Source organism: Myotis nattereri (assembly GCF_964212035.1).
Source record: "Myotis nattereri genome assembly, chromosome: 1".
NCBI lineage: Eukaryota > Metazoa > Chordata > Mammalia > Chiroptera > Vespertilionidae > Myotis > Myotis nattereri.
Window position 1 is genome coordinate 41,766,002 of NC_138075.1, and position 26,539 is coordinate 41,792,540.

A 26,539-nucleotide genomic window follows, 5' to 3' on the forward strand; every position below is an offset into this window, starting at 1 on the left:
CATGACAAAAATAATGTTTCCAAAATATGAATGCCTTAAAAAAGAAATCCCCCCACACACACATATGAAAAATAGATGTCAGTATCACACCATATGACTGTATCAACAAATCCTGATGGTTTGATCTTTAACATACATGCACAATTTAACCCCGCCCATGTTGATCTCTCCCACCCTAGTTCAGTCACCAGCATCTCTCACCCGTACAGGACTTCAAAGCTAATGAACTCTTTTTCATCAACCAGGTACATGCTATCACTTTGCATTTTACCTTATACATGTTTTCTATATCTATACTTGTAGCTTTCATTTTGAAACTACTTTCTGATATTTACATTTGTCAAAACACTGCCTTTCTGTTAGGGTATTTTAAACTTCTATAATCAACAGAGAGAGAGAGAGAGAGAGAGAGAGAGAGAGAGAGAGAGAGAGAGATTTAAGAGGGATTCAGAGAGCCTCCCAGTCCCCCTACTTACAGGATGAGGAATGGCTGCCTTGCTAGAGACAGGTCCCTCTGACTCTCCTGTTCGCTCTCCCTTTTAAAAACCTGGAATTCAAAGAAATGCCCCAACTCTCCCACTGCCATTTGCAGGCATTCTTTTCCAGGCCACCACGGTCCATTTCACCCCAGTCATTTAAAGGAACACAATCTACCTAAGTAGTGTTCGCCAAACACATATAAAAAGCCCTCAAACAGGCAGTGCCATCTAATCCCAGCAGAATTTTTGCAAACCTCATCCCATTGGCCCACTGACTTTTCAGGTTATTCAAACACCCTTGTTTTGCTTCAGTTCCTTGACTCTGCCATCTGCATGGCTCTTGTGATGGGTGACTTAGTTGGGGCACACTAGTTGAAACCCTTAGTTGGGTTTCAGCTTCATCTTCAGCACTCCCCCCAGAGCCTGTTTTCCAACATCCACCCTCAAGTCTCCTGGGCCTGTGATCTCCACTGACAACCACCTTGGAAGAAACAAGTCTGGCCTCTCAGACATCCATCTCCCCATCTCAAATACTGTTGGGGAAATCTTAGAAGAGAGCAGACGCTTCAAATTCACCTTAATAGAGCCCGGCCAGTATGGCTCAGTGGTTGAGCGTCAACCTATGAACCAGGAGGTCACGGTTGGATTCCCAGTCAGGGCTCAATCTGAGTTGCAGGAGGCAGCTGATCAATGATTCTTTCTTATCATTGATGTTTCTATCTCTTTCTCCCTCTCCCTTCCTCTCTAATATCTATATCTATATCTATATCTATATATATACATATATATACATATATACACACATACACACACACACACACACACACACGCACACTGAGTGGCCAGATTATTATGACCACCTGACCTTTGTAGGCAAATTAGCTATAATTTTGCACTGAAGTTGCTATGAGGGCCAGACCATTATAAATAGGGAAACAGGTTGTTTACCACGATACAAGTGATTTTTTTTCTGAAGATATGGGTAAACAACACAATATAGATAGATAGATAGATAGATAGATAGACAGATAGATAGATAATACACACAAACAAATTCACCATAATAGAGTAATTCTGTATTAGTCTGAGTCATACACCTCTGCCAGGGTCCCCCAGTCCAGCCCTGGTGACATAAATGAGTTGAATACTACCACCAGGAAGGGCCAAACAATGGAAAATTCTAGAGACACTGATGACTTTCAATTTTGGCGTGAGCCTGGGGAAGGATGGGCATCCAAGACACCACCTGATCTGATCCTTCCCTCTCAGAGCTCAAAATGTTCCTCGCAGAGGGATATCGCATTTTATAAACTACTGCCCAAGGAACTTGTTGCTACAACAAAAAACTTCCAAGCCATGGAAACTGTTTGTATCAGCCAAACCCAAAGCTCAACTATACACACAGCCTAAAAATCAAGTTGCCTTAATTTTGCATTTTTGGCTCATTTTGCCTGGCCACATCCTAAAACCAAATGGGTTGAATTACTAGGTGAAAAATAAAATTCATCCATGGGAACTGTTGCTATTGTCACAGAAAACAAAGGGAAAGCATTTTTCTGCCAGGCCTTAGAAGGGGTGAAGTTGTTAGTTTAGGATAAAGAATCAGACTTAAATGCCTGCCACATGCAGAAAAGTGAAGTTGACTCTTGATTAGACTCCCTGCTAAAAAGTCTCTTATTCTTTTAAATTGTATTTTAAAATATCAAGCCCCGGGAAACCTTTCTTGAGAACAATTTGAAAATGTCTATGTAAAGTCTTTAAAAATGTGTATAATTTTACCCAGTGGTTCCAATTCCGGGAATAATTATAAAAGTGCCCAGAAGAATTATCTTCAAAGATATTTAATGCTGCATTACTTTTAACAGTGATAAAAAAATAATAACAACCTTTAGATGTCCAACATGGGAAATTGGCTAAATAAATTGGATAGTAGAAATGTCCTTTAAAAATCTAAATAGCCCTCGGATTAATCGTAACTCTTTATTCTTTACTTACTGCCTAATGCCCCAGCATGCAGAATGCTCACACTAGGAGGCTCTCTTTAGTTAACCCACATATTTATACTCCCACAACCTGAGTTGTGTGCTCACCAGGAATCAGTTATGTTTGTTGCCAACCTGTGTATGCCACTAAAGTTTTGTTATGCTATAGCTGCTATAGTTTTAATTATGTGGCTTAATTAAATAATATGTTCACCAATAAAATGACAGAGAGAGATTTTTATTTCTCCAAAAACTGTATTGAATGTTTTAGAAAGACTAGATAAAGCTGACCCACACCCCCAAAAATGCTGCTGAATGAGACGATAGTAGGCATCTGTAAAATATGAAGGGAGGAAACTATAATGATGCCAAAGTCTCTTCTCTAGATTGGTAAATATATTTCAATCTAAAAGTACATAGCTTGGGGTTTAAGTTACTCTGATTAAATTGGATTTGAGAGATTCTACTGGACACCCATATGATAGATACTAGTCCACTATTACAAATGAGTATGTGAAAAATAGATGAAATGGAAATTTGTGGTACATTTGCTAATAGGTACAAAAATCAATTGACTAATAATTATATAACATATGATGCTGATTTTGTTTCAAAGTATACATTAATGCATAAGAAAACCCGAAAGGGACATATTCTAACATGTTATTGGCGATTATTGGTGAGTGAGCATAAGGGGAACCTGTGGCTTGGCTACGGAATATCATGTGAGCCATAACTGGCAGTCCACAAAGGGACAGAGGGAGATGAATAAAACAGAGAAGCCTGAAGTCTGAAAGACAAGAGATGCCAAGGAATTACTATCAGCCTTCTGCTCCCATTTTCATGGCCTGGTAACTGGTTTCCGTGTTGTTTTTTTTCTGAGGCCTGGGAACATTCCCCTGTGGTTCTCTAAGATACCCATGTTATTAATTCCTCATTTTTGCTGAAGCTAGGTTTCCTGAACTTGCTTTCTGTTACAGCAACAAAAAGTTTTATTAATGCAAGCAACTAGTAAGTAGACTCACTTTTAAAAACAAACAAGTGCACACACTCACCCAAAATTCAGGTTATCTTGATGCGCACATGCAAACAAAAGTCTCTGGGGTGAATTACTCAAGTGCCACCGGAGCTGTTATGAGTAACTTGGAAAGATCCTTTCCCTCTTCGTTGTTCATCTTGAACCTGAGAAGGAACAGACCTAAGAAGTGTGTGAGCCTATGTGAGGGTCTGGAAGAACCATCAAGGATGTCCCCCACAAATAAAAAGCAGGCCTACGGCTTACCAAGGCTGGATGAAGGCACTGACCAGTGCCATGGTCCTTATTGGGCACCAATGGTTCATTCTCAATACAGGGGATGGACATGGTGCCCCATACCTATGGTCGGGGCCCACTGTGGTCAGCACCAGTTGACTTAACCAGCCTGTTTGAACTTCACCAAGGACATTCGTTATATGCCAGTTGAATTTAATCTTTTTCTTGGAAGTTGCCCTTGGGGCTCCTCAGTCAGAATGAACTGGGAAGATTGTTAAATGCTGATTCTTGGACCTTGCCCCAGGCCTACTGAATCAACACTCAGGGTAGAGGGTGAAGAAGTTGCCTTTTGCAAGCACCTTGTGGGATTCTGGCATACACTAAGGTCTGAGGAATGCTGGCCCCACCATGTGTAAGCAGGAAGTGAACGCTGCTCATCGCCTGAGGGATGACTCCCAGGCATCTATCATTGAACTGATTTCTCCTACTTCTGACTTTGATTTGCTCTGTGATCTTAAGCAGAACATTTCACCTCCTCAGACTTCAGTTTCCTTATCTGTCACTTAGATGGGGTTGGAAAATAGACCATCTCTAAAATCCCCTCCGGCATGAAAAAATTTCAGTTTCTATGTTATGAGTGATTCTCTTTTATTTGAAATGTGCCTAAAGTCATTTCGGGCTTAGTGTGGGCTTTAACTAATTGTTAGCTGTATAAATGGATGTAGTACATAGCCGACTTAGAACATAACAAAGACTTACTTAAGCAGAATTTCAGTTTTTCTTCCCTGTACTAAAACAGCAGGCTCTTTAAATCTATCATAAAACCTTAAATCGTTAGGACAAGAAGAGATTTGGCAACTTCCTCCCAGAGGATATGGCAGACATGTAAGAAGGATATGGGGCTTTTACTTACAGTGTGGGAGCCATTTCCTTAGTGAGCCACCATTAGGACCAGGATGGCAACTTATAAGGGGAGAAATGGATGCCCAGAGAAGCAAGTGACTGATCCAAGGTCACCCCTTTGTTGGGAGCAGAGAGGCAGTGCCAGAGCTCTCGCCTCCCGACTCCTTGTCCAGGGCCCTTCCTATCACCCCACCTGAGGCCCAGGATGAAGGCCACCAGACTTTCCCTCGGGACTCGGGGCCTTCCGGCCTCAGAGGTTTTACTTTAAAATCTCTGCTGTTCCAGTGGGCAAACAATGCCCAAGGAGGGAGCTTGTTAACTGTTCCTTCCTGGGGATGTGGAGAAGAATTTACAACATCCCCCACCCTAGGTCTTCTTCTGAGACTCCTGAGGCGGCTCTGTCGGGAAAGGCTGGTTATGTTAACCCCTTCCCGTTACCTCTTTCCACACACAGTGGTTTATGCAGAAGGAGGTGGGACTCCAACTCTGCCACAAAACACCATCAAGGCTCATACAAACTGTGGCCCAGCCGGGTGCAGAGGCCATGCACAGGGGCCTGCAGAGCTGTGCTTGTGGCAGGGAACGCCCCCTAACTGCCCTCCGCACAGGGGTTAAACATTGCCCCTGTATAGGTGACTCCCTGATAATAAATTGTTATTCCTTTTTACTTTATTTCTAAAATAGAACTTTTTATTTTATTTTACTTAAATGAAGTACTTACTAGATATATCACTAGTATCTAAAACTAGCATAAACTGTTACCATGTTCGAAATCCGTTTGTGAAATTCATGCAAATGACTGTGTGTGTGTGTTAAGTGCCATTGAGTCAGCTCCAACTCCTGGAGACCCTGTAAATGAGTGATGTCCACCGTTCTGTCCTCAATAGCCCTGCTCGGCCCCTGCAGACTCCTGTTCACAGATTCCTTTATGGAGTCAATCGTCTCATATTTGGTCTCCTCTTTTCCTGCCGCCTTCTGTTTTCCCCAGCATTGGGGTTCTTTCCAAAGAGGCCTGCCTGTCTTCGCATGACATGCCCGAAGTAGGACAGCCCCATTTTGTCATTTATGGCTCTAGTGACCCTTGTTCCTCTTTCTGGTGGTCCAGGATAGCCACAGAGCTCTCTGCCAGCACCATATTTCAAATGAATCCATTTTCAAATGACTGCTTACAGATTAATAATAGTCTACAACCAAGGAATAATGGCTAATTTCACAAACCAACATTCCTGCACATTTGAAGTGTAAAAAGAAAAAACAAATTCAAACTTTTTTACTTTCTTATTCTCTTGTTTTTCGCCTCAAACGATAAAACTTCTCATTTCTGCCTTAAGTTAATTCAACAATTTCACTAATTTTGACAACAGATGGGCTAAACTTTATTCAATAATATAAGTAAAATTAGAATAAAAATCCCTCCCCCAAAAGCTACCCAGTTCTCATAGGTAAACACTTTGGAAGCATCTACTTAGGTATCAATAATGTGACTAAATTTGAAGCACAGGCAGGGACTGTTTGGGCTACTATGATATCATCATTTCAAATTGTTCATCAGGGTCAATTCAAAAAGAAACAATGCTCTAACGCCTAACTCTGGTAAATGCAGTAATAAAGTTATATTTTGAAAACAATACTCTAATGATCAGACATTTTTCTAACTCAGATAGAATCTCAACTTTAACGTAGGTTAGTGAGGTTTCACTAGGCAGACATGTACCTCTATTGAAAGTCAGTACCTTCGGATGATGGCTAATGCCTATTGCAGAGGTAAGAAGTAGACTTAACATCTACTATTAGCACTCACTATTAACATGTATCACTCACTATTTTCAAGTAACTACAAGGGATGAATGACTGACTACAAATAGTCCCTCAAAGCAGTAGGCCAACAGACTAGTGTGGGAAAAGCATAAAGATAGGTTGGTGTTAATGCAAAGCAGAGGGAAGCCTTGCTGTCAAGTCTGAGGAGGCAGAAGAGGGAGAGGTTAATTCTGACTCAGGGAATGATGAAAGGGTAAGGCTGCCAAGAGCTGAGCTGGGGCCAGGGCACCAGGGGAGGACAGCACCTGAGCAATGGTAGACACATAGGAAAAGTTTGCCCTGAGAGCAGGGAGCAGCTTGCTGGGAGTGGAGGGTGTGCCCACTAGGGTGCGGACAAGCAAATGTGTGGGAAACAGAACTGGAGACCATTCCAGGGAGCTTGGGCTTGATTCTGTGAGGATCTGCTAACACTTTTTGAGCCAATGAGTGAGCAGACCTAGGTTTGGGGCACTCTCTTAGGCAGCCGTGGGAGGAGTGATTTAGTATCGGGAGACCTAGAGGCCAGTGAGAAGGTTATGGGGACCATTGCCCGGGTTGAGACGTATTCCCAATCTTCCAGTTTATCTGCTACCTCCAGAGAGGATTATTAGCATATAGGATGCAAGTGTTTGAGCATAGAAACATTATACATTAGCTTTATCATTATTTCTTTGTTCCAAATGGGCTGGTTATGAGAGATATTTTTAGTGTCCTTTTCATAATCTAAGAACCTCTAGTAAGATAGTTAAATATGCAAAAATAATTAAGTAATTTGCTCAGTTTAGAAATATTGACCCTTTTAATTGACATTGATGTTTTGGAGGCATAGATGATGAGAATGTTTTTGAAAAATTGTCTATGAATATATACCTATCATGTGTGAGTAAATTACTAAGCGCATTCCAGCTCCAGGAACAGAACTAAAGAAGATTTGCTCTGCCTCATCTACTGACGATGGCTTCTACCTTGGGGCCCAGTGCAGCTTCCCCCAGTGTGTGTGGGAGGAGATCAGCTTCCCCCAGCATGGTGGGAGGGGATGATGGGAGGGGATGGTGGGCGGAGCGCAGATGTATTGTTCTTCTTATCTCAGGATACTGCCAGGATCTCCATGTCATAAGTAAGGAAATAAACCAAAGCTTTAAACAACTAGTGTCAAGGTCTGCACATAATCAGAAAAGCTGAGAGAAAAATCCTCATTTTTAGAATTCTTGTTATATATCTAAGTGTAAATACATAACGTTAATATAGAACAACTTTCTCCTAAGGACATTTCATCTTTTTGCCCTGGAAAAAAATATGGTGTCCAAATGTTTCCGAACTTTTTCTCCGGACTTGACACTTTTAAATATATCAAACATAACCATTTACCAGCAGAGGAGTTACAAATACAACACAATTATGACCCTAACTTTTGAACAAAAGCAAAAATATTACTATGTAAAAGTTATTTTTCTCTCTCACAAAGCACCATTGCTGCTCACACAAAACATATACTTTGCAAAGTATCCCCAAATTTCTGAAAACTTCACACCTCTTGTCTCAGACTCTGAGTTAGAACCTGTTTCCCATACTGTGGGCTCAGAGGCGAGGCATGTCAACTACCTTATCGATCTGAACTCCCCCGTCCCGCCTAGGATACCACACACAGCCTCTACAAAGGGGTCTGCAGCTGCGTCCTGTGATGGGGAGCACTCTCCAGGATGTGTGCACACCCCATCCTCTCCTTGAAACTCTTCTTGCCCTAGTTTCCTTCCTGACGTCAAACACCTAGAATCTGCCCACGCCTTTGGGTTGACAGCTGAGTGGACAGTCTGCTTGGATCGAGGCTCCAGCCTCCTCCTGCAGATAAGATACTACTTCTCAGACCGTTTTCAGCTCTTTACAACCCAAGGGTCAGATCTACCCTGTCCAGGCCCCCAGTCCAGCTCCTTCTAGGAGAGAATTCATACCTGGTGTGTTAAGACCTCCTAGCTCCTCTGTGATGTGCCTTAACACTTAGCCTTAAGGATAGGAATACATAATAGCCCTTTAAGCAGAACTATAACCGGATTTGCATATATTAAAATACATATGCAAATCCGGTTATAGTTCTGTTTAAAGCTTCTGTGGCTTGCCAAGTTACAGATTAGTGTCCAACCTGCCACACTGTCTGCTGACTAACTTGGCCTCCAGACTCCCCAGGTGTGAGACTCTAATGACTCACCTGAAGTCTTAGTAGTCACAAGGCCGGACCTTCTACCTGGGAAATTTTCTAAGGAGGAGGGTGTTTATTTGTGAGCCTGAGCACTGCCTTTCCCTCCAGACGTGTCTGTGTGGTGTCAGGAGAGGCAGACCTCAGCACAGATGGCGGCTCCTGCAACATTCACTCCAGGCAGCTGTGTTCAGCGACCATCAAGCTCCCTGGCGACACTTGCCCGGCGAGCCGGATTATGACAATGAATAGTACAAGACCTCTTGCAGGTCGTAGGCCATGGAACACATGTTTAACTTCTTCAGGAAAAAAAGAGTCCACTGGCAAAAAAAAAAAAAAAAAGTGAAAGAAAATTGCCAAAGACTTCATTTCCTGCTGTATAACCAGATGGTTATGAATCATGTAAAAATCCCTTCCGCCTCCATGAACAAATATTTTGTGTTATCTACAGACCAGCAGTACATTGGTGATGAGTAAATGCATAAGAAACTTCTAGGTGGCCAAAACCGGTTTGGCTCAGTGGATAGAGCGTCGGCCTGCAGACTGAAAGGTCCCAGGTTCGATTCCGGTCAGGGGATGTGCCTGGGTTGCGGGCATATCCCCAGGAGGAGATGTGCAGGAGGCAGCTGATCGATGTTTCTCTCTCATCGATGTTTCTGACTCTCTATCTCTCTCCCTTTCTCTCTGTAAAAAATCAATAAAATATATTTTAAAAAAAGAAAAAAAAAAAGAAACTTCTAGGTGGTAGAATATACTTCTCAAGTATATGGAAAAATATATAACATAAAAATCTTTATCTTCCCAGGAAGAAAGGAAGAGAGGTGGGAGGGAAAGAGGGAGAAGGATTAGATGGTCCTTTGCTGACCAAGGTGCCTAAGAGCCACGGACAGGACCAGAAATGCAGGAGCTTTCTGCACATCTGCCTCTCCCTGGAGCAGAGATCAGGCCCTGAGGCTCCCGGCCTCCAAGAGGAAGTGTCACCACTTGGCAAAATCTTCCCAGGGAGGTTCTGGTATTGTCCTCTTTGGCCTCCTGACAAGAATGTTCGCTTACAAATCCCATGTTATCCTGAGTCCATCTGGTGTGTCCTGAGGATCAAAAGCAAAAGCGCCTACCCTCTCTCTCTCAGGCTCTGACCTGCTTTCACAGGCACCCAAGCTCTCAGGGTGAAGCCCAGGCTTGTCCCCAAAAGGGTGCTCCAGGAGGGAGAGAGACACCAAGCACAGAGAGAGCGCCTCCCCTCCCCCGCCCCCATCCCCTCACTCGACACAAGGGACAGAGTGAGTCAGCCAGAGGTCCCTGCAATCAGTGGCAGAAGACAGACTGCTGGGTCTCCTGAGTCCTTCAGCCGCACACTGGTTATTACAGACAAAGCTGTAAGGGAACTGAGAGGTGATTTTCCAGAAGGAAGAGAAATGAGACTTAGCAGAGTCAGGCCACTCATGTTGGTCACAGAATGAGTTGCAGAAGGGTTGAGACTAGATCTCAAGGGCAGGAATATCACTTTAACGTTTGCCATTGTATGGGTTGGTTTGGTTTAGAAGTAATAACTTAGGCACCTGTCCTAAGAGCCACAGGAGTGCTGCCGGCCTGGCCAGGTCTCCCTGCCTGGTGAGATGAGCATGAGAATGCTGCTCCACAGAAGTCACAGGTCGTGGGCAGCCTGCTTTGGGCAAGTGTATCCACAGCCTCTCTGCCACCTTTTCATAAAGCCTACAGTTGTACATGAATGACATTTTGTTGCTCTTAATACCAATAAAATGGAATTCTCTTTATTTATAAATCTCTCCTTTTATTATCATAATTATCCTTTAGAAAAAAAAAAAAAAGAAGTAATAACTTTAACCCAGTGACTCTTCAAGAGAAAATAAGCCACGATTTTAAGGGTGGTAGGGAATGGGGGTGAGGGGAAGGGAAACATCGGTCAGCATTTATGTCATTAAACAAACACCTTTTTGACACAGGTTTGACATGTCCATTAAATAATATGCTATCTATCCGTGGCCAGGTGGCTCAGTTAGTTGGAGAATCATTCCTAAAGGTTGTGGGTTCAATTCTTGGTCAGGTCTCATATGGGAAGCAATGGGTCAATGTTTCTCTCTCACATTGATGCTTTCTCTCTCTCTCCCTTCCTCTCCTTCTAAAATCAATAAACATGTCCCATGGTGAGTATTAAAAATAATAATCTATACTAATAATAGCCTAGGTGGTCATCACCCACTCAGGCCATGATGCCCTCATGCCATCACAATCCCACAATCCATCACCAGGAGGCTGCGTGTGCAGCAGTGGGGCACAGCGGCCAGGCCTGAGGGTCCTATGGCCTTGTGTGGCACGGAGGCAGGACCCCCGGCTCTGGCCTACCTCTTTGGGACAATCCATCGAGTAGCCTGGGTAGGTGGGCAGGGCCTACCTCTTTGGGGCGATTGATCACGGGGCTCCCACACTGTGAGAGGGCACAGGCCAGGTTGGGGGAATCCCCCCTGAGTGCACAAATTTCATGCACTGGGCCTCTAGTAATAATAATATGCCATCTATACCAACTTGTTTGACCTGAACAACAAGTTCAAACACCAAGGGGGCTGGAGAAGAGGGAGGGCATATAAACAGAAGAAAGGGGGGAGAATTTTCCACTCTTTCTCAGGACGGGAGTTTGGCACCTCATTCTTTTGTGAACAATAGAGCCACTGTGTAAGCCTCACATCACTCAGAGAAGGAGGAACCAAGCCAGGAGGCCTTACACTTTGTAACCTGTAGTGCCTCTTCCTCATTTCCTCATTGACTACTGATTCTCAGGGCTCCAGGTGGGCAGCATTGAAGTCCAGTTACATTAACTGTCCACACATCCTGCCCTTGATTTACTTCATTATAGAAAGTAGCCAGAGTGCAGCTGAAGGCTCTCTGTGTCTGGACTTTATGACAAAGAGGATATATAAACAGAACTTCAGGGCCTTCCTGAGAAAGAGGAATCAGCCTCTCTTCAGTCAGGAGCCAAGGAATTATTTACACACCAAGCAAATAGCTCCCAAGCTAACAGAAAATGGCCCTACGGGCGTACCATTCATTGACCCCGGGAATTCCCCCAAGACACCTCTGGAATTTGAAAATTGCTGTTAATCACATTAAACTGTGAGGGTTACTGATTCTTCCAGAAGGGATGATCACAGAAATGTGTGGTGTCAGTTGAGGTTCTGATGAACAGGCGCTACGAGTTTCAATTGTTTTTCTTATAATCCAAGTCCATGTATGAATTCTCATACATGCAAGCTAACTGTGAGTCAGGACTGGCCAAGATTGTGGGATGTGAAGTTAATGCCCGTTTTCTTTCCACCTCCCCTTAAACACAGTGCCTACTCTGCATTAATCGGGTCTGGTGTTTGAAACACGTACCACAAGTTTAAGCATTTTTGTATCTAAAAGACTTCCTTGGAAATGAAAATACTCTGAGAAGGGACAACACAGCAGGCTGTTATGGGCTGACTTGTGTCCCCCAAAATTCATATGTTGAATTCCTAGCCCCTGATACCTCAGAATGTGACTGTTTGGGGAGACTGGGTCTTTAAAGAGGTACTTCCGTTAACATGAGGTCATTATGAGTGGTGTCATTATAAGAGGAGATGAGGACACAGACATGTGCAGAGGGAAGGCCTTGGGAAGATATTGAGAGAAGACAGCCATCCACACGCAAGAAGAGAGACCGCAGAAGAAACCCACCCTGCTGACACCTTCATCTCGGATTTCTAGCCTCCAGAAGTGTGAGAAGATAAATTTCTTTTACTTAAGCTGCCCACTGTGTGGTACTTTGTTATGGTAGCTCTAGAAAATTAATACACAGGCTATTGACACTCAAACATGAATTATTGATAGTAGAGAAAAAGCGAGCCCTGTCTCTTCCATGGGAATTGGGGACTATGAACCAATTAAGCCCTTGCAGGGATGCCGGGGCACAGCGCTTACAACCATGAGCTCCGGAATCAGCACTGGCTATGGGTCCCAGGTAAGTTACTAACCACTCTAACTTCAGCTGGCTCGTCCATGATGCGGGTGCATAATTGTGCTGACCTTATAAAGCTGTTAGGATGAAATAAAATGCATGGAGAGCACACAGTGTCTGGGACACAGTGAGTTCTCCATTTATCGTGGTTATGATCATGGTGAGAGGGGCCAGCAGAGGAGGTTCTGAGAGTGGGACCAGAGGAAGATAGAGTGGGAAGTCGACAAACACTATGGTGGTCTAGAGAGTCAAGAGCCCTGTAGCTGATGAGATAACTTCGGGAGGTCACTTTGCCACTCCTCGGTTTCCTCATCTGGAAGATGAGAGGGATAGACGACACACCGAGGAGAGTAGGGGCAGAGGGAACTGAAAACCACCTCCATATTTTCTCAAAGTGATTCTGGAAGGAGGAGGTTCTTGGCTTTTCCTCTCCACCGATGTCTATTATGGATCAACTTCAGAGTCACACAGGGGACATAAGCATAAGTTTCTCTTTTTTTCCTAGTCCATAAATTCCCATTCCTGGAGTAGGTACTATGCTTGGTAGGAGAAACATTTTCCTGGGCCACCTTTACAGTGATCTCAGGACTCTGGACTGGCCCCTTTGAATCTCCTTCTCCAATGACCTTCATTCGAGTCTCCCTTCAAAACTGTCCTATATCCAGGAAATCTAGATTTCCACATCCCAGGGCAACATTCGTCTGGCTCAGAGAGAAGAGCACAGGTGGGTTAGCCTTTGTCATTTATGAAGGGACCCCAGAGATTTACCATGGCAGTGCATCTCTGCCAACCTCAGAACTGAAGAGCCTAATCTCCCCAATGATAACATGTATTAGATGGTACCTCATGAAGCTTTGAACAGAGCATGCATTCATTCAGGTGCTCAGCACGTGCTCTGTGCCTACTTGCTGCCATGACTGGGTGCTGAGTGCTGGGGCTGCACATGGGGAGAAACAAGACACAGTTCTTTCCTGGGAGTAAACTCTGAGAATATAAGATTTTTTTTAAAGTCCATTGTCTTGCCAGGTCCCTTACATTGCATGAGCCATGTCCCTTACATTACATCAATTGCTGTTACGTATTGATATAAACCATCATCAAAAGAACTAAACTTCCCCACCTTCCAGAGCCATCGATTGGCCATTTCTGATCTGTTCACTAAAGGCACATGGCAATTTTCCAGATTCCAAGACTCAGACTAATTGATAATGACAGGATACTTCTCAAGCCTGAGAAGCCAGGGGGACCCAAGGCCTTTGCTGACTGCATGGTCATCCTCTGTGACTAAACAGGAAGATTTGTGCCCTTAGGTATCTCTGGTCAAAACAAATACTTGAAATTCTGACTCTATTATCTAGCACCCAAGCCCGGCCCATTCCTAGAAGTTATAGAACTGAAAAGCATCAAGATCAGGGAACTAACAGGCAAATTCCCTCTGAGTGGATATGGAAGTAATCACAATGGGAACACAGTTTTTTAATTACAGAGTCCATGGGTCTCACAAGCAGGTGTATGGACTTCTAAGGCATACTTCGCATGCCTCAATTACCAAAGGAAAAGCGGGATTGAACACCAGAAAGTTCCACCCCAGTCTATACCACAGTTTGGATGGATAGTAGGAAGAGGCAAGTTCCTATTTTATAGGGTAGTTTAAAAATTACATGGTTGACATTCATTGCCTCTTGTTTTTACAACCCTCCCCACCCCACACCCAGAAGCCCCAGGTATATCCGAAGGAAAATATGGCAAGGCTTAACATGACAGAGCAAGAGCAAGACAGGGAGGGAGGAAGGAAAAGGGGGAGAATGAAAAGGAAAAGAAAGGAAATGGGAAATGCATTATTTGTTCAGCTCTGTCAATAAACCGACCTGCGTGCATACAGATGCACTTGGCTGGTTTGACGCTGAAGCTCTTAATGTAGAACTTCTCTGAAGACTCACCACATACAAATTATCCCAGAGATCCCTCGTGAGTGGACTTTTTCTAAAAAGGGATACATGACCAAACTCTTGCCACAGCCAGAGACAACTGAAAGCCACCTCACAAATCTTACTTATATATTATAATGAGTTGTAAAGAATATGCTTAATTTTAAATTTTTGACTATACAGATCTTTTAAATGCTTATAAAACAAAACACTCATGAGATGTGGCTTTTAAATATATTTTTAGATTACATAAAAGTTCTCTGAGGCTATTTTTCTAACTTGCAACTAGAAGGTTTCTAAAGTTTGGCTTTAGTTTTTTGTTTGTTTGGGGTTTTTTGTTGTTAATCCTCACCCAACGATATTTTTTCCATTGAGTTTTAGAGAGAGTAGAAGGGAAGGGCAGAGACAGGGAGAGAGAAACATCAATGTGAGAGAGACACATCAATTGATTGCTTCCAGCAGGCACCCAGACTGGGGCTAGGGATTGAGCCTACATCCCAGGTACCTGCCCTTGACCAGAATCAAACCTGAGACCCTTCAGTACGCAGGCTGACACTCCTACCAACTGAGCAAAACCAGCTAGGACTTAGCTTTAGTTTTAAAACTAAAACAGAACACATCCAAAAGAAGCTTGTAGAATAGTTAAAATGATCCTGATTTGCAGACTTAAGAATACGTTCAATCACTAGAAGGAAAACGCCAAGCTTTCAAGAAAAGAACGAACAGCTAATACGAATAGGTAATGTTTATTGAGCATTTACTATGCACATTTGCTCTGTCCCAACAACTCTAAGGGAGGTGTTGTTTTCCCCATCATAGGCTGAGGGGATTGAGGTTCAGTGATATGAAATAACCAGCCCAGGTCGTGGTATTTGTAAGTGGAGAAAGCTAACTAAGAACCTGAGCAGTCCGACCCCAGCACATATTCTTGCAACGACTACACTGCACTGTCTCCCTGCAGATGGAAAGGGAAAACATCTTAATCTGCAATTGATTGATGAAACAATCAGCGATTCCTCTGCTTTGGAGTCAAGTACTTATAGTGCAATAAACTCTCTTCCACGTTTTCCTTCCTCTCCTGCATTTTCAAAGCTTGTCTTCTTGCCAGCTGCTCAGCACAGGAGGACCCTGGAACCCCCACCCATTTCATTTTCTCTCTAGCTGGCGCCAAAAGCCGCTTCACCCCCTCGGGCCTGCCCCGGCTACTAAAATCCACCTACTTTCCCAGACACTGAGGAGTGAGCAGTATCTGGACAGGCATCGCAAATCTGATGAGGACTGGTGAGAACCGTGCCCTCCAGCAAGGCGGCCAGGAAACACTCCACAGGGAAGTCGGGAGCCACGGAACCGGTTCAGAGACACGCCGCCTGCTGAGAAAAAGGGGGTGCAGAGCTTTCCACCCTCCAATCACACATGTGTGTTAGAACCATCTGTTCAGTACGAATGTAGCACATGTAAGCTCTCCATTCTTCCGTCCTTTGTGTCGGTCATGGTCTTTAAAGATGGGCTCATGTCCCACTTGCTCAGCCATCTTGTGGTCACTTGTCAACAATTTCGTACAGTGTAGGGGATGAGAAAGACAGTCAGATTTCAACATATCAGGGTGATGGCATCCTGGTAAAGAACTGAAGTCGTGGGAGAGCAGGGACTGTCTTGCTGACTGCCGGTGCTCCATGAATATGAGTCCAAAAGGCAGGAGGAGGGGGAGGGGAGGAAACAATGTTTCCCACTAGGAGAGTGGCATTTGGTGTTCACCTGAGCCTCAGCCTCCTCCTCGTTCGCAGGATCTACTTATACCTTAGGCGGGAGAGATTTACGTTTGTCTAGCATCGTAGAATTGACTCAATCGGCTGCCAGCTTCTCTCGATCATAGTTAAGGTCAGGAGTGAGAGTGATTTCATGTTTCAGTTATCTGCTGCTACATACAAGCCACCTGAGACACAGCGGCTTAAAACAACAGCAATCATTTCTTTGCCCGCATTTCTGTAGTTTGGCCAGGATCCAGTGGGGCCAGTTTGTGGCGATATAGAGGCCACTTCCCAAGATGCCATGCTCACAAGGCTGTCAGGTGAGTGCTGGCCGTCTACTGGGACCTCAACTCGGGCTGCTGCCAGAGGCCCCTGGTCCTCCCCTCCCTGAGGCTGGCCATGAGGCTGCGTGGGCTTTTGTACAGCATGGCAGCGAGGTTCCAAGAGCAAGTGTCCCAAGAAAACAAGCCCCCATTTGCAAGCACTTATCAAGCTTCCACGTGCATCATACTTGCTAATGTCCCATTGGCCACAGAAAGTTCCATGACCAAGTCCAGAGTCATTAGGGGGAGGGAGGGTGATACACAAGGATATAAATACCAGGGGTTCACTGTTGGCTATCAAAGTAACAGTTTACCACAGAGCATGATTATTTTTGTCTCTATTAAAAAAAGAAAAAGAAAAGAAAATTGGTGTTATTTTCCTACTTGTACATTTTTTATTAGCCAGAAACTTGATACCAATGTTTCCTAAATTTTCAGTTGACTTAGAAAAACTGTTGGGGGGAAAGTTCTGAGAGAGAAAAACATTTATGGGTATATAAAATCAGGAAAATAGAAGTTCTCATTTTGAAAAAAAAAAACACTATCCTGGAACCACAGGGAAGGGCCCATGTGATTGGGGGATAATTATGTTAAAAATGAAAGTCATGGCATACTGGTTAGTAAAAAACATATCCTATATAATAAAAGCCTAGGTGGCGTCACACCCTCACACAACACCCTTGCATGACGTTGTCACAAGATGGCCACCACAAGATGGCCACATGCACAGTGTAGGTGGGGCCCAGTGGCCGCTCCGTGTGGTGAGGCCTGGGGGTCCTGTGGCTCTGCACTGCGTGGAGGAGGCCAGTCCCGGTGTCTCCGCCACCTCGCACGGAGGAGGCAGGTCCTAGCAGAGGAGGCGGGTCGCAGCAGGGGAGGGCAGTTGGGGGCAATCGGGCCAGCAGGGGAGTAGTTAGGCATCAATCAGGCCAGCAGGGGAGTGGTTAGGGGGCGATCAGGCTGGCAGGTAGAAGCAGTTAGGGGCTATCAGGCAGGCAAGCAGGCGAGCGGTTAGGAGCCAGCGGTTCCGGATTGTCAGAGGGATATCTGACTGCTGGTTTAGGCCCCATCCCTGCAGGTCCCAGATTGGAGAGGGTGCAGGCCAGGTTGAGGCCCCCCCACCCTCCCGCTCCCGGGCCTCTAGTATAGACATAAAGCATACACAAATGTCATAAGGAGTGGAAATGTCACAAGTTAATAAAGGTTCCTGAAGAAATAATAAAAACTTTTCAGATACAGTCAGAAAAACATAGTTCAATTTTGTAAGCAGCAACATTTCAACTGGACTTTCAAAACAGTTGTTAATTTCACTGATGTTTTATGTTTCTGTCAACAATGAGATTGTTAAAATAGTGAGATGGCTAATACTTGGAAGGACTGGATTAGAATTCAAATTAACTGAAATAGAAGACCATTAACATTTTTGAGCTTTTAGCATGTCCCAAGCTTATCCTAAGAACTCCATGCACATTTATCTTCATAAAAAACTTACACTACACAGAGTTTTAGTCATTTTCTCAAAACACACTTCTGGTTAGTGTGGGAGATAGGATCAGCAGCCAGATCTGTCTGCATATTTTGATCAATTCATGAGATAACAAATTTCTGTATACAGAAGCATTTGTTTTTTCATTGATTCTATGAAACTGGAAAATAAAATCCCAAAGGGGGAAAAAAAAATGCTGATCAAAGATGCAATAAGAACATTACCCATAAGAATTCTGAAAGCTCTTTGAATCTCCAAACTAAATGGAAATTTTGTAATGAAATGATAATAACTCCCAAAGTAATTAACCAAATCAAATACTGAACCTTCAAATATCTAATTATGAACATGTTTCCCTGGGGCGAGATACAGGTGAGGGAGTGTTTTTTTAAAAGCAATAAGCTGCTTCTTTCCTTATTCCAAATATTCCCTTTTAAATCCTCCAGAAGTTATAAATTATATAAAAAAAAATCTTGGTACTTAAAAAACTTCAAAACAACTCATGCTGTAAAGTCTTTATCTTAGATTTTTGCTTTTGTTTTTCTGACTGTATTGGAAAAATCTTTATTTCTTCACCAACCTTTAATTTGTGACATTTCCACTCCTCATGACATTTGTGTGTGCTTTATATATATGTGTGTGTGTGTATATATATATATATATATATATATACACACATATATATATATATATATATATATATATATTTGCTAACCAGCATGCCATGGTTTTCATCTGTAACATAATCATCCCCCCATCTCATGTGTCCATCCTTCCCTGTCATTCCAGGATCGTGTGTTGTTGTTTTTTAATAAGAATTTCTATTTTCCTGATTTACTTATTTCCTGTGGGTCCCTCCCTCATGTGTTATTAACTGAGAGCTTTGCTCTGCTTGCCCCAGGACTACTAATAAGGGATTCAATTGATCCACCTCATTGACATGCCTTGTACGTTCATGATGCTCTTGAAAAACACCATTCATTTTTACTGCTTAGAACTAAAAGGGGCATGTGTATGGAGTAACCATTACTGTGGCAGTCACAGGAGCAGCAGGAGCACCATGAAAAGTCCTGGCTTCCTAACGTACGTTTACTTCAGCATTGGCACTTCTTCACAGTGAGGAAAAATGACTCAATAGTGCTGCAGCATAAACACGGACCACACCCCTGGGGCACAGAAGCACAAGGGGAACATATAGAATTAGTTCATTTTTCTCAGAGCTCTATTAGCTTTAAATGTCCAATTTTGGCCTCAGTCACTCAGGCAAGTAGTGAAAAGTTTGGGAAATATCCTGAAAAGAGTGAAAATTACTTAAAAAGCCAAGAAAATTGGTCTTAGGAGAATTCTAAAAGACCTCGGGCTATTTATTCCATAAAAGAGACACCTACAATGGATTTAAGATCTGTCTTCACATCTGGGTTGAGCTACTATCAGAGTGGACTGAGGATCAGAATGAAGACACTTTTGAGGGCTGTAAGTTTCTAGAACAGATTGCCAGGGAGGGGGGCTGAATTAAAAAAATAGTCTGGAAGCATCTTTGTCTCGTGTTTCCCCCCAAACAGATTTATACTCAGCCATCAACAATGGGATTGGCCCAGTGTCTGGCATGTTAACTATTCACAGAATCCAATGGCATTCAGAGACTAGGCCAAAAGTTTAAACACCTCATTGTTTTGTTTTCAGGAGATCTTTTCAGTGCCAGCACTGACTATTTGCTAATAGTAATGTGCTCACAGGAGACCTCCCAGGGTCCTGGAAGGAGTTCAGGTTGAACAGTCAACATCCTGTTGGCTGAGGATTGTAACACTTACCTTAAGATGTTGTGAGGATCAAATGAGACAATACAGGGTGTCCCAAAACTGTGTACACACTTTGAGTAATTATAAAGGTGATGTTTATTAAAATACACTTCATTTTCAACATGTGAGCTATCAGCTGTTAAAGTGTGTATAAATTTTTCCTTTTTGGATAACCCATATTTACAAATGACTTGTTCGCAGTAGGTGCTTAGTGAGTCTTGCTTGCCCTCCTTTCTGTGGTTGGGCAGGATTATAGGAATAGGAAGGGTTGAAGGAGTAATTAGTTGGAGCACAAATAAAGACTGTATACATCTCATACTAAATTTCCACTTTCTGTAAGCCAACAATATGTAAAAACTACCCTCAGGGTCAATCAATCACCAGGGATCGTTCCAGGAGGTTCTGATTCCTATTTACTGTGAAGGAATTTGCCTTATGCCCTGATGCCAAGGTCTGCTGAAGCTTTCAAGGGCTTTCTGAATGCCAGGTTCTTTGCTGGGCACTCTGCATCCTACTAGAGCAGGTACACGTTACTGCCCCTATTTTATAACTGAGGAGACTGAGGCCCGGAAAGATGAGGTCCTGCAAATGAAGACGCATGGCGACCACGTTCTGGAGCTAGACTTGGGACCCAGGGTCTTTCTGGTCTCAACACCTGAAATGGTGAAGGGGAAGGGAGAAATAATAGGGCTCGCTCATACATACAGGGTCCCAGCCAGAGTGGGAATTTAAAGCGACCACGTGCAGAGCAGCGGGGAGCCACACCAGTAGGCCCTGGCACCTGGAATCGATCACCACTTCTAGGTGCCGCTAAAAAGCTGTTTCCAGGAGTGAGGACTGAGCAACCTGCTTGAAACCCACTGTAAGGGGCTTGTTTCAAGGAAGACAGAGATCATTTACTTCCTCGCACCTGAGATCATTTACTTCCTGGCACCTAATCTCTTTACGTCTTGGGTGGATTTCCGAGGGCACAGGAAGTGCTCCTGCTCCTGACACAAGCAAGTCTTTATTGTCGCTGGAGTGGTTCTTCCCAGCGTGTGCCAGCATGCCTCCCCGTGCCTGCAGATAGCTGCCCATTCACTTGGGGCACACAGGCAGGAACACAGCAGCTCTGACTCATCGTTAGGCAGTTCCAACCTGGTGCTATTTGCCTTTCTTCACCCCGTCACCAAGTTAATGGGTTGTATTAACGGTGATATTTATAGGCAACAAATGGAACCCCAAAGCCTCAGCGATGCCCCTCCCATCTAGAAAGGCCTATTCATCCTGACTCTCATGCTTGCAGTCCTGCCATTTGCCTTGTGCCCTAATTCCAAAGTGCTTGCCAGGTAGGACATGTGCTTCTTTCCCTTTCATGTGAGAACTTCTTAGCTACAGGGATTGAGGGGAGAGAGAGTAATAAAAAGAACATGTGCAATGTTGCTCCTGATGTTTTGTACCCTGGTTATTATGTCCTGTCACACTTTGAATAAAATAAAAAATGATTTCGATGGCCTACGGGATTCTTTATGATCTGGCCGCATGCATGCACACACACACACACACACACACATTCACGCACGTACACAAGCCCATCTCACTCCCCTCTCGTTCCCTGCGCCAGCCATTGTGGCCTCTTTTGCTGCTCCTGAAATATACTTAATGCATGTCTGCCTCAGGACCTTTGCACTGGCTTTTTCAGATGGTTGGGACTCTCTTCCTTTACGTATTCCCTCACTTATTCCAGGATCTCTGCTCAGATGTTAAGTAAACAAAGAGAACTTCACTAGCCATCCTATCTAACATGGCACCATCAGCCCTGGCTGGGTGGCTCAGTGGGTTGGAGCATCATCCTGTACACCTAAAGGCTGTAGGTTTGATTCCTGGTCAGGACACATACCCAGGATGCAGGTTCAACCCTGAGTCGGGGCATTTATGGGAGGCAAACAATCTTTCTCTCTCTCTCTCTCTCTCTTGCTTTCTCTTTCCCCCTCCCTTCTTCCCTTCCCCCATTGCTCTCTCTATAAAATAAAAAAAAATATCCTCAAGTGAAGTTTTAAAAAATAATAAAATAATTTTTAAAATTTAAAAAACAAAATAGCACCTTCAGTCACTCTTTATCCCTTTATTTTTCTTACCAATTTGACATTATATTGTGTATTTATTTGTACTCAGTCTACACACCTACACACACACACACACACACACACGCTCACTGAAACCCTGAGGCAGGGTTTTATTTATCTTGTTCACTGCTACAGCCCTAACACCTTGAACAGAGCCAGGCCAATAATAGGTGTGTGACAAACAGTGGTTGGACAAATGACTGTTTTGTGAGGCTACACTAACTTTTAAGATGTGATAAAGATATCTAAAAGTGCTATATATCCATGGTCATCCAGCCTCAGCAGATGTTAAAAACAACAGCTTCGGGGAGAAACCAAGATGGCGGCCTAGGTAAACACCGGAGTTTGCTGCCTCGAACAACCACTTCAAAAATACAACTAAAAGACGGAACGGACAACATCTAGAACCACAGGAAGGCTGGCTGAGTGGAAGTTCTACAACTAGGAGGAAAGAGAAAAACATACCGAGACTCAGAGGAGGCACAGTGCTGAAGTAAAATACTAAGGTGTGGAGTGCATGCCGGAGCGGGCTGGTGGCTGAGGGCATGGTGTTATTTTCAATCGGGAGGGAGTCTCAGGCTCTGAGCTCCAGCTCCGGGCGAGTCTCTAGGGACCCAGACTCATACGGGAGAAGCGGGACTGTCTGGCATTACTCAGAACCCTAGGGCAGCTTTCTCTCCGTGGGGCTTGCAGCAATTACTGGGACACTGAGAAGCAGAGCCTCTGAGGGCAAGACTGAGAGCAGGCATAATTGCTAACCCCGCCCTGTTGATCCTGTGGGACCCGCCCCACCCAAGCCCTGCAGGGAGACTTTTGCTGGATAGCCTCAGGCAAAGGCTAGATTAGCACCTCCCTAGAGATCCAGGAGCCAGGAAGCCCAGAGGTCAGAGTGGGACCATCCAGTTTGCAGCTCCTTGGAACCATAAAAGACACACTCAGGGGGCAGACTCAGTGAGCACCAAAGCCCCATTGAAGCAAGTCTACCCCCAGAGGGGTGTCTCCAGCACAGAAGTTCTCCCACTGCAGACACAGCTGATTCTCACAGCCAATTGGCCTGGAGGTCAATTCCTCACAGTGATAACTACAACAATCAAGGCTTAATTACAACAAGACTGTGCACAAAGCCCACAAGGGGGTACACCAAGAGTGTCTACCTCAGGTAATTGGGACACTTAGCACAGAAAGGCACTCTATTGACACAGTGAAGCATAAAAAATGCTGAGACAAAGAAACAGGACACAAACGACAGAATTGGAGAAAAGCAAACTGCTGGATATAGAGTTCAAAACCACACTTTTAAGGTCTTTAAAGAACTGTCTAGAAGCCACTGATAAACTTAATAAGGTCCTCGAAAAGACTGGTGAGAGCGCCGATAAATGTAGTGAGATCCTCAAGAAATCTAGTCAGACCCTCAATGTTGTGATAAAGGACCAACTAGAAATTAAGCATACACTGACTGAAATAAAGAACATTATACAGACTCCCAACAGCAGACCAGAGGATCGCAAGAATCAAGTCAAAGATTTGAAATACGAAGAAGCAAAAAACACCCAACCGGAAAAGCAAAATGAAAAAAGAATCCAAAAATACGAAGATAGTGTAAGGAGACTCTGGGACAGCTTCAAGCATACCAACATCCGAATTATAGGGGTGCCAGAAGAAGACAGAGAGCAAGATATTGAAAACCTATTTGAAGAAATAATGACAGAAAACTTCCCCCACCTGGTGAAAGAAATAGACTTACAAATCCAGGAAAAGCAGAGAACCCCAAACAAAAGGAATCCAAAGAGGACCACACCAAGACACATCATAATTAAAATGCCAAGAGCAAAAGACAAAGAGAGAATCCTAAAAGCAGCAAGAGAAAGAAAGTCAGTTACCTACAAGGGAGTACCCATACGACTGACAGCTGATTTCTCAACAGAAACTTTGCAGGCCAGAAGGCAGTGGCAAGAAATATTCAAAGTGATGAATACCAAGAACCTACAACCAAGACTACTTTATCCAGCAAAGCTATCATTCAGAAGTGAAGGCCAGATAAAGAGCTTCACAGATAAGAAAAAGCTAAAGGAGTTCATCACCACCAAACCAGTATTATATGAAATGCTGAAAGGTATCCTTTAAGAAGAGGAAGAAGAAGAAAAAGGTAAAGATACAAATTATGAATAACAAATACACACCTATCAACAAGTGAAACTAAAAATCAAGGGAATAAATAATCCCTTGATGAACAGTATGAACTGGCGATTGTAATGAATCAGAGACATAGAAAGGGAATGGACTGACTATTCTTGAGCGGGGGGGGGGGGGGGGGGGGGAAGGGGTGTGGGGTGAGGGAAGAGATTGGACAATAATTGTGCACCTATGGATGAGGACAGTGGGTGGGGAGTGAGGGCGGAGGGTGGGGTGGGAACTGGATGGAGGGGAGTTATGGTGGGAAAAAAGAGTAACTAATGTAATAATCTGAACAATAAAGATTTAATTAAAAAAAAACAGCTTCGATGTTTAAATCAGTAATCTATTGGCAGAGTAGCCTCTTTAAAACACTCTCTTTTTCTTAATATAGAAATAAAGAATTTGATACAGTAAAGAAAGCAAGGGAAGAGAGAGCAATAAGGAGGTGGAAAGATCTAGTAACTGTCATATCTAGTCAATGATACAATAGTTTTCATTGAAGAGAGTAACTAGACCTACTGTTGGTTTGAATTACATTTGGATCTTAAGCTTTTACAGAAACATATTCCAGAGAACTAAATTACAAGGCAGAGTATTTCCTAAATCATTACAAACACCATGAAAACTATAGTTGGTGGTCCTGAAAAGAGACATTTTAACCTACGTTTTATACTGGAGGAAGCAGAGCTCAGGGCTTACCTGAGGTCATTACAAACAAATGGAAAATCTAAGGGCAGAATCCAGGTGCCCCCTCTGGCTGATTTTCTCCCAAATGTGTTTATTTCTTCCAGTTGCCTTTTCTCTTTGGCTTTTCTATTAACAAACTAGAGGCCCAGTGCATGAAATTCATACACTTGGGGGGAAGAGGGGGAGTCCCTCAGCCCAGCCTCTGCCCTCTTGCAGTCCAGAAACACTTGGGAGATGTCCGACTAGGGCGGGAGAGGTTCCTGCCACCACTGCTGCACTCGCCAGCTGTGAGCCTGGCTTCTGGCTGAGTAGTGCTCCCCCTGTGGGAGTGCATTGACCACCAGGGGGTAACTCCTGCGTTAAGCATCTGCCCGTTGGTGGTCAGTGCACATCATAGCAACCGGTCATTCCATGCAGTTGATTTGCATACTAGCCTTTAATTAAATAGGATTATCATCTCTTTGAAAACAACCATTTTCTGTCTATTTTCCAAAGGGACATGCATATTGACTTTAGAACCCAAGCAAGCACTTTCCAAACTGTATACTAGGTAATATGCAAGGTGTTTATAGACAGTCCTCACATTAAACAACACACACACACACACACACACACACACACACACACACACTTAGATTTCAATAAGTTTAGAAAACTAATGTTTTCTTCCCTCCCCCTGAAATGTCAAGCAATACAGAAATTGTATTATGTGTGTTTAGCTCAGTACTTCTAGAACTTATTTGACCAAAGAACATTATTCTTTTCCTAGAAATTTCTCACAGACACAATTGATGAAATACTTCTTTTTATCATTCTACCTATATACACACAAGACAAACACATAGGCATTTATAATACACTAGAGGCCCGATGCATGAAATACATGCAAGAGTAGGCCTTCGCAGCCATGGCTGCCTGGATCCCTCCCTCACAGTCACGGTGGCTGCCTCGATCCAGCAGCTGCAACCCGGGCTTTATTCTGGAAGAACGTCTGGTCTAATTAGCATATTATGCTTTTATTATTATAGATTGTATATCAACAGAAATACACAAAAGATTGCATAGCATAAGTATACATATGGTTGGAAGTTTCATTACCTAGTCCATTGGAGAAATGGACAAGTTAGAATAAACCCAGAGCCGATGCAAAGCTAAAACTGCATGAGTTGGCCAGAAGGAAAGCAGGACAGCAGGTGTAGCAGGCAGGCTCTTGGATTCTTTGTCGGGCACCACTGCTCTAGGCGCTGCTTCTACCCACTCACTCACCACCCGAGCGGCTGTAGTGGGAAATGGCCTGTCTCTAGACCCTGGAGTCCCTGCCCACAGGGACTGGTTGACTGGTATGTGGACAGTCCTCTCCTAAGCCTGGCCAAGTAGGCCCTTCCTAGGAGTTGTGGATCCAGGACTGAAAGGCCCTCAGAAAAAAAATAGTAAATTGGCCTTGAGAGAGACACTGGGACGGAGATTGCGAGAAAGAAGGCCTTTCCGAAGAGCCCATCCTGATTCTCTTCCTGAGGCCCAGCTGTGACCTCGACTCGGATACCATGAGATGTCCCCATCACGTACCAACAAATCATCTCCCTTCTCCCTTTGTCCTAAATTTTTGCTAGAATTGGTTTCTGCTCCTTGCAGACTGACCAATACACCAGGCCAGAGGGATGTAACAAGCGTAGCAAGCGAGTCAAAGGCA